Raw genomic sequence first — 9027 nt, 5'->3', positions numbered from 1 at the left:
TCTTGAAGTCTTTGCCCCTTGGCGAACAATGCTTGCTTTTATCCTTTTTATGGAACTCCCATCGATCATTCCTTACCATCATAATCTTCCTCGAACAATCTCCCGCCACTCGACTCCTGTTGACCAACTCAGGAAAGCTCCTCATCTTCATTGACAGCACGGTACTCACAATATCATCTACACCACCATGTCCATTACCACCTTCATTACCATTTTCAGCTTGTTATCAAATCCTATCCACTGCTTAGTTGGTCGCAGCAATAGTAGCATTAATGGTTGTAGCCATGTTCGCCACAGCAACCAAGAAATCAGTTGGATTATCTAACGGAACGGTTCCCTCACCACCTATCTATCCTCGTCCTCGACCTTATCTATGACCACAAGATGCCATTTGGGTCTTGTCCACACCGAATAATTGATATTAAGGTGATCAGTCTCAATATCTCAAGTCTACTACTTTGAATCCCCAAAAGTATGCTCATGAACATTTATGCTATATTTGTCAAGCAAGCATCCTAAATAGCATATAAACACAACTTAGAGTATGCCAAAAGCATAATTAGTCTATCCCTCAGGCTCTACAAGGATGAACTGCTTGAATATCATATTGTAACATCTTACCACACAGAGCTTTACGCTTAAGTCATAAATCAATAGTGGTAAGGCATTACGACACTTAGAAGGAAGATACATACATAATTGTAGAAGGATAATATTATAACTAGAAACCTGTATAGAAAATCTTTAAACAATTGGCAGTTGTTAATCACACACAAATGTATTAACACAATAAACACAATAAACGTCGTATACAAAAGCAAAATACCTGTTTTTCCAAAGTAAAAGCCTCTAAGAGGAATATACAAAATATACAATAAAGATCCAAAAGGGTGAGAATTCTAAAATCAAAATAAAAATTCCAAAAGCAATCATCTTCACTTTATCACTTGAAATCTCGTACTCTCAGCCAGGTATATTGCATCCTGCATATGAAAAATAACAAATCTACAATGGGTGAGAACCCGAAGACTTTTACTAGGCAATTCCAGTCTCCAACTTCATAGGAAGCCAAGCCTAGGGTCTTTAACTAATCTATACATGCTTAAGTTTTTTGTAAATTGAACGTACTCTAAACTACAACCAATCCCGTTCATTCCCATAGTCATAATTTCCATAATGGGAAATAGAAGGTTAAAAGAGAGGACAAGATAGAAAAAAAACTGATTTAAAAATTTAAGATAAAGGACATCATGATGAATAGAAAAGTACAACTACATATTGATGACTATTCATGTTAATCATATTTAATGCCTTTTGCAAAGTAACATTATCTCCTTGCATAGTTTCAGTAGGTAATTAGGCATCATACATTCATACTTACAATCTTCTATCAGCAAGCATACACATTTGAAAGAAGTGCTAAAAACTAGATGAACAAATCAACGTTGCCATAAAAACATACATGTTTGGTTAATAGTAGCAAAGAGGTAAGGGCTATGGTTGGCAGCGACAAATCAGAACATCTACGTTCGGAAGTGGATCCTCTTTGGAGCTAATTCACCAATTGGACCCAAGCCTCAAGAGATGCTTTTGGTGATGGAACACTCCTTCCTTTACTTAGTACACTCTCTGTCAAAATCATTTATTTGATCAACTTTGCTATTTGGATTAAATTAAGCTCATTCTCTTTCTCAAATTCATTTTCTTTTCCACTATTAAAAAATACAATTTTTTTTCAAAATTTATTAACCTTTTAAACTATAATTACCAACTATATGTTTCCAGTTATCTATAATTCAAAAGGGTATGCCATTAAAATAAAAAAACTTTTAGTAAAAATTTAGATGCTAACCAATGAAATATTACATCATAATTCACATATTCATCATAAATTTAGAATATTTTTCATCCTAAAACACAATTCATAATTGAAATGTTTGAAAAACTCTTTCTGCCTATCACCTGCTAATTCTTGAAAGCACTTTTTCATATTATCTAATTATTACCTGTATGTTTCTAAGAGATGAAGATTTTAGAAAAAATCATAACCAAAATTGCTTATAGAAGTAGATTAAAGATAAATAAATAATTTTTTCTAATTTAAAAAAATAACATATAAAATAATTTTCTACTTAAAAAAAATACCTCTACAATACTATCGATGGTAGGATCTCAAAGATCTTCATTCTCTTCATCGGTATTGTTAACTTGCTGCCAGTTGCGTCTTTTCCACTGACAACAGCAACACCACTCATCACCGCCATGAATCTTTCTCTCGTCACACATCCACAACCACTCTCACCTTGACCTTATTATTATTTATCTCTGTTGCTCGTCGAAAAATGATTCAAAGCTTCTATCATCATCTTCTATTTGAGATAATACTCAATTTGATCCCTGAATTTACTTATGAGTCCTAATTTGAACCATAAAGTTTCAATTGCCTCTATTTAGTCCCTAAATTTTACAATTATGACTCACATTAGTTGTTGGAATAATTTCTGGCATACAAACATTAACAAACTATTCACATGGAAGGCAGGATGATACGTTAAAACTTGTAAAATGACATCCTTTTCTTATGGCTCTCATATAACCTAAAAACGATGCCGTATCACTTGCTTTGTGAGAAAAATTTCAATAGACACCATTCAAGATGTTTTTGGGCTATTTAAGTGTCAATACCAAAACAACATCATTTTACAGAGGCTAGCGTGGTATCCGACTGTCTATGACAATGTTTCATTATATCTGTGCGTCAAAAATTTGTTCCAGGGACTAACATGAGTCGTGTTTGCAAAGTTTGAAAACTGAATAGGAGCAATGAAACTTCAAAGACTAAATTGAGGCTTACATACAAATTCATGGACCAAATTGAGTATTATTTCTCTTCTTTTATCTTTGCCAAAATCTCTTCCAACTACAACACCGACCACTGTTGTTCTCTATCTTTTCTGCTAGTTACTACTTCCATCACCAGTGAACTTTTTCTTCTTTCTTGCCAATAATATCTCTCTGTATTTTGAACTGTCACTCTATTTGTGTTTACTCTATTATGGTGGTTTGTTCAGTGAGATATGCGTTTAGTTCATGAAGGAGGACGAAGAGGAAAAGAAGATGTGAAAATTTTAATTTAAATTTAAATTAGGAGAGCATAAACTCTTTTTAATCTTTTATATTATATCAAGGCTAGACACTCGTCATGCACTTAGACTAGATTCTTGTCACTTACTTAGATTAGACAACTATTAAGCAATGGGTATGTACTAGATACTCATTATATATTAATAAATTAAAAAATTAATTTTAGCAACATAAATAAAATAGATATCTTTTCATGTTACAGAGAATTTAATCCCCAGAGCATATTAATTTTTAGTAACTTATTTATTGGTTTGTCACTTCTATGTAGATAATAGCAACTAATTTGTCCTTTTATTTTATTATTAACTAATTAGTCGAATATTCTCAAATATTAGAGACAAATTTTTCAAAAGTTTTTGAAGGACTAATTTATACAATACAAAAAGTTATTAGTAACTGATTTGGATATTATTAAAGAAAAAGAAAACATTTTACCCGCAATGTTTATGCTTATTTTTTTTGCTATTTTCATTTTTTTTAATTTTACTCTTAACACTACTAGAAAACTAGTTATTAAAGACGGATATTTTCTACGGATTTTATCCCATGGAAATACAGAGGAAATTTCAGAGGGATTTTTTTTCAAAAAATAAAAAAAATGGATTAGCATAAATTACAGACGGAAAAGAGAATCTGTCGATAATTCCGTCAGAAATTAGTTTTTTTCGTGAAAAATAGTTACAGACGGAAAATTCATCAGTAATTAAATAGACAAAATGCTGCGTTTTATTAAATTATTACAGGCGGATTTTTCGTCTGTAATTTAAATTTTCCGTCGGAAAATATTAAATTAACCCTAGCTCAGATATTACCCTCTCGATCCATTCACACTCCACACAAGTTTAGCAGGAGCTTCTCCCTCTATCCATCCACGCTCTCTCCATCGCTCCGTCCACACTCTCCCTATTGCAGGAGCTTCTTTCACCGCCGCCGCTCTCTCCATCGCTACGTCCACGAAGAAGCTCCATCAACAAAGAAGCTCCATCGCTTACGAGCTCCATTTTCCTGCTTCTGTTTGAGCTGTGTTTCAGTCCCCCTCCATTTAGATCTGTGCTTCAGAATTTCAGATTGCGTTCTGGTAACCTCTATTTCTCTTTTTTTCTGTATTCTCTCTTCGAGTTCTTCATTTACTTGCCCTCACTGTACATTCTTCTCGTCTCATGATCTGATCTCATGGATCCTACTTAAAATTGATATATGCATGTAATTTGAATCTGTGATACATTTACATGGGCTTCGTATTGTGTAATTGTACACACTTGCCTTATAATTGAGATCTATTCATGGTGAGATTTGTATTTGAATGTTCTTCAAGATTATTGTTCGATCTTCTGATTTAGCTTTGAGGTTTGTAATTGAGGTTTGGATGTTCTTGTTGGCTCCCAAGACTTTATCAATTTTAAGTTTTCATTTGTATTAATCATTTTTAGCTTTGAGTTTTGTACAGAAAATGTTCATGACTGGTTTCTCTGGTGATCTGGAAGCTTCTCATGGCAAGGCCACACAATTAGCAGGAAAAGCTATAACCAATGTAAGAAATGTTGCAACCTTTAATTCAGAAACCAAAATTGTTGGGCTTTTCGCTTTGAGCCTCGAAATTCCACTACAACGGTGCTTTTGGAAAGGACAAATTTCTAGAAGCGGACATGGGATAGCACAGTTTGCTTTTTATGCATCCTATGCACTTGGTCTCTGGTAAGCATCTTGGCTTGTGAAGCACGGAATCTCTGATTTCTCCAAAACCATCCGAGTGTTCATGGTCCTCATGGTCTCTGCTAATGGAGTTGCCAAAACTTTGACATTGGCTCCTGATTTCACCATGGGAGGCCGAGCTTTGAGGTCAGTCTTTGATCTCCTTGACCAGAGAACCGAAATTGAGCCGGATGATCCAGAGGCCACCCCTGTTCCTGATCATCTTCGAGGCGAAGTTAAACTTAAGCATGTGGACTTCTCTTACCCCACGCGGCCCGATATGGCTATTTTTTGCGACCTCAGCCTTCGTGCGAGGGGGTAAAACTCTGGCTCTTGTGGGACCTAGTGGCTGCAGCAAGAGCTCAATCCTTGCACTTACACAGAGATTCTATGATCCATGTTCTGGTAGAGTCATGATTGATGGAAAGGACATAAGGAGATACAATCTCAAGTCTCTAAGAAGACACATTGCTGTGGTACCTCAGGAGCCATGCTTGTTTGCGACAACTATTTATGAAAACATTGCCTACGGACATGACGTGGCCTCTGAAGCGGAGATAGTGAAGGTTGCGACTCTTGCCAATGCTCATAAGTTCATATCTTCTCTTCCAAATGGATACAAAACATTTGTTGGGGAGAGAGGAGTTCAACTTTCTGGGGGACAAAAGCAAAGAATAGTAGTTGCTCGGGCTTTTGTGAGCAAGGCTGAGCTTATGCTTCTTGACGAAGCAACTAGTGCGCTCGACGTTGAATCTGAGAGGTGGGTTCAGGAGGCTCTAGACCATTCCTGGTCGGGGAAAACAAACATCGTTGTTGCACACATGCTATCAACCATCAGAAATGCCAACCTGATTGCTGTGATTGATGATGGCAAAGTAGCTGAACAAGGCTCGCATTCGCACTTGTTGAAGAATCATCCTGATGGGGTTTATGCGCACATAATTCAATTACAAAGATTCACACATACCCAAGTTATTGAGATGGCATCCGGTTTAAGTTCTTCAACAAGGCCAAAAGATGTCGAAAGACAAGGTTAGACATTAACGGCTACAAAGAGAACAAGGTTAGACAAGATTTGTATTTGTTTGAGTTAAGACTTAACAATGAGAACAATAGGCCTATGCTTTTATTTCAAATCAGTCTCAATTGATTTTCTGATATTTATATTTGTAATTGCTTTGCTTTTATTTCAAAGCTTGTTTCTCTAGTAATCCACTCTTTCTTATGTTTCTTTCATATTCTCTTGGGGTTTTTTCCTACTAGCTAAATTATTCATAAGATTATGAAAGTTTCTTTGACCCAAGGCTTCGGATATGAAATGGACTTTCTAATGAGGGCTTAGCCTCTTTTCTATATCCTTTGATATTTGGATAAAATTTCTTTTTTCTATTATTTTCATACCCACTCTCACCTCTGCCAAAAAAAAAAAAGCAGGAAGCTAATCGAAACAACAATGGGAAGGCTGCACACTCGGCATGGAGGAATTACGATGACTTCAATGAGTACTTTTGGTTAGCAACACTGATGCCTCAACATATTTTGGATGTACCTTAGAATGCTCTTTCAATTTATATGCTGGTTTACATAGTGCATTTAGTGTTTGCTTTGCTAGTTAATGGTAATTGCACTTAACTTTTTAGTTGGTGTCATGTGATGGACTTCATTCCTGGTGTGAATGGAACATGTGATGGTCTCCCAAAGTTCTAGCTTGCTTTAGTAATGTAACATCAGTTACCTGGTTCTATTTCTAGTAAATGTCTTTCATGATTTTGATACACGTATGATTTTCTTAAAACTTTTTCTAGAACCTCCTTTGTGGTGAACTGCTCAAACTTGTTGATGGTGGAAGATCATAGCGAACCTTTCTCTACATCAAGGATGCTATCGAGGCTATTCTGTTAATGATTGTAAGCTCAGGAGTAAATCTCAACCCAACTTTCTGAGTTTCCATGAGCTTCAGATAATGTGTATGTCAACTTGTCACAGGATAATCTTGAAAGAGCAAACGGACATATATTCAATGTAGGAAACCCAGACAATGAAGTATCCATGAAGGAACTAGTTGAGCTTATGATACAGGTGAGTTTTAACACATGCATTAGTTAGTTTATTCCTGTCTAATGAAATAAAAGCTTTTGCTGGAACTATATTTTTTATTCTTTAACCAATTTTTTATTTTATATTTTGTTGGAACTATGTTTGAATATATGATATTTTTGTATTTTCATGTAAACATGCAATATCATTCTCTGATTTCTTCTTCGCTGATATTTTCACTTCCATGGCAAAGGTCTGATTTTATGCAGGTTTTCTCTGATCTGGAGTGTTCTGTATGTAGGATGGTACATCGGCAGGTTTGGTTCTGATTGGTTGATGTTAATGCCTTTTACTATTTAGAGTTAACTTTTTGTGATTTTATGTAACTTATGGGACTCCTATTTGATTATGCAGAATGTTGTCAAGTTTATGCATATGAGTTATATATATACACAAATATATAGCACTGAAGTCATCGAACAAGTTTCCTTGATTTTGTTTAAAATATTCTCGAGAAAAAAACCAGCACTGTGGACTCTATATAATATTGATATTTGTAATTTGTCTACAGATTTAAGCATTCTTACCATTCTCCTTTTCCATAAAGCTTGTTCATTAACAGTTAAAATTTTTAGTTTCTAGACTTGTATCTTTTGTTCTTGGCTCTCAAGATGCTTGATTGACTTCTCTAATTAGGGGATCCATTTTCCAAAACCCTTGTAGGTTGCCACAATTGCTTGGTTGGAAGCTGATTCTGTGTGTGGCAGTCACTCTGTTGTAATTCCTTTAGTGCTTGTCTTGCCTTATCTTTTCCGTCTAAACCAATGTCACCGTCAGTACAAAGATACCGGGGAGAAAACTTGTCTTTTGAATGGTAAGAGCTATTTATTGTCTTAAATTGTGATGTCTTTTTGTTTCCTATTCAGAACTTTTTTTAGTTATCAATTGTTGGTCTGAATTTTGCAGGTTTAGGAAATTGATGTAATACATTATTCTTCTATCTTGGGCTTGTAATATGTTAAGAATATTGGTTTTAATGTTGGAGTCTTTTATATTGATTTAGTTAATCATATTCTTTTGTTTGTAATTTAACTGCTAGTTTTCTACGTTTTTTCTTTTATTGATTGAGTTCTTTAATCATTAATGATCAACCCATCATGTTTTCAACTCATCTTTTATCTTTTGGTTATGGTTTCAGCTTTAAAATATTCAACCGCAGTTCCAGTTATCTTTTATCTTTTGTCTTTTGGTTATGGTTTGCCTAATATTTGTTTACCACACATATATAAAACATAGATAGAAACTGGGAAATCTTTAGGAAAATATGAGATGAACTTCTTACATTGTAATTGAGTCTCTGTAATCTCTCAAAGATAGAATGAAAAACATAACACAAATGAAAAGAAAAAAGAAAGATAGACACCTCAAAGATAAAGGAAGTACAGGAAAATTGTGAACAAATTGCAGTATCCTTTTATGCCTTCATTTATTTTCCAATCAAAGGATTTTTTATCTGCATAACCTCCAAATCTCTGATGTCTTCTTCCAGATAGAGAAGTTATATGAAAACAAAGTGGGTGAAGATGATTCATTTGTTGATTGATGATACATTTTGTGCATGTGTTGAATAAGAGAAAAAAAATTGTGGGTCTCTCTAATTATAGTTTTGCATTAGAAAGTTGTAAACAACATGGTACACAAAATCGTGATACATAACTTCGTGCAGCTGACCAGCAAGTGCACTGGGTCGTCCAATTAATACCTTACGTGAATAAGGGGTCGATCCCATGGAGATTGTCGGCTTGAAGCAAGCTATGGTCATCTTGTAAATCTCAGTCAGGCAGATTCAAATGGTTATGGGGTTTTGATAATTAAAAGAACGAAATAGAACATAAAATAGGATAGAAATACGTATGCAATTCATTGGTGGGAATTTCAGATAAGCGTATGAAGATGCTTTGTTCCCCCTGAGCCTCTGCTTTCCTATTGCCTTCATCTAATCTTTCATACTCATTTCCATGGCAAGCTATATGTAGGTGGATCACCGTTGTCAATGGCTACCATCCATCCTCTCAGTGAAAATGGTCCTCTACGGTTTCCTGCATGGCTAATCAGCTGTCGGTTCTCGATCGCATCGGAATAAGATCCATCGAT

General features: G+C 35.1%; 1 pseudogene; it reads left to right on the top strand.

Annotated features, from left to right (window-relative positions):
- The first annotated feature begins 4373 nt into the window (after window positions 1-4373).
- LOC107484672 (ABC transporter B family member 1-like) lies at window positions 4374-5873 on the top strand (annotated as a pseudogene).
- The last annotated feature ends 3154 nt before the right edge of the window (window positions 5874-9027 follow it).

This window comes from Arachis duranensis, chromosome 4 (genome assembly GCF_000817695.3).
Source record: "Arachis duranensis cultivar V14167 chromosome 4, aradu.V14167.gnm2.J7QH, whole genome shotgun sequence".
Classification (NCBI taxonomy): Eukaryota; Viridiplantae; Streptophyta; class Magnoliopsida; order Fabales; family Fabaceae; genus Arachis; species Arachis duranensis.
This window is presented reverse-complemented; position numbering and strand designations above follow the sequence as displayed.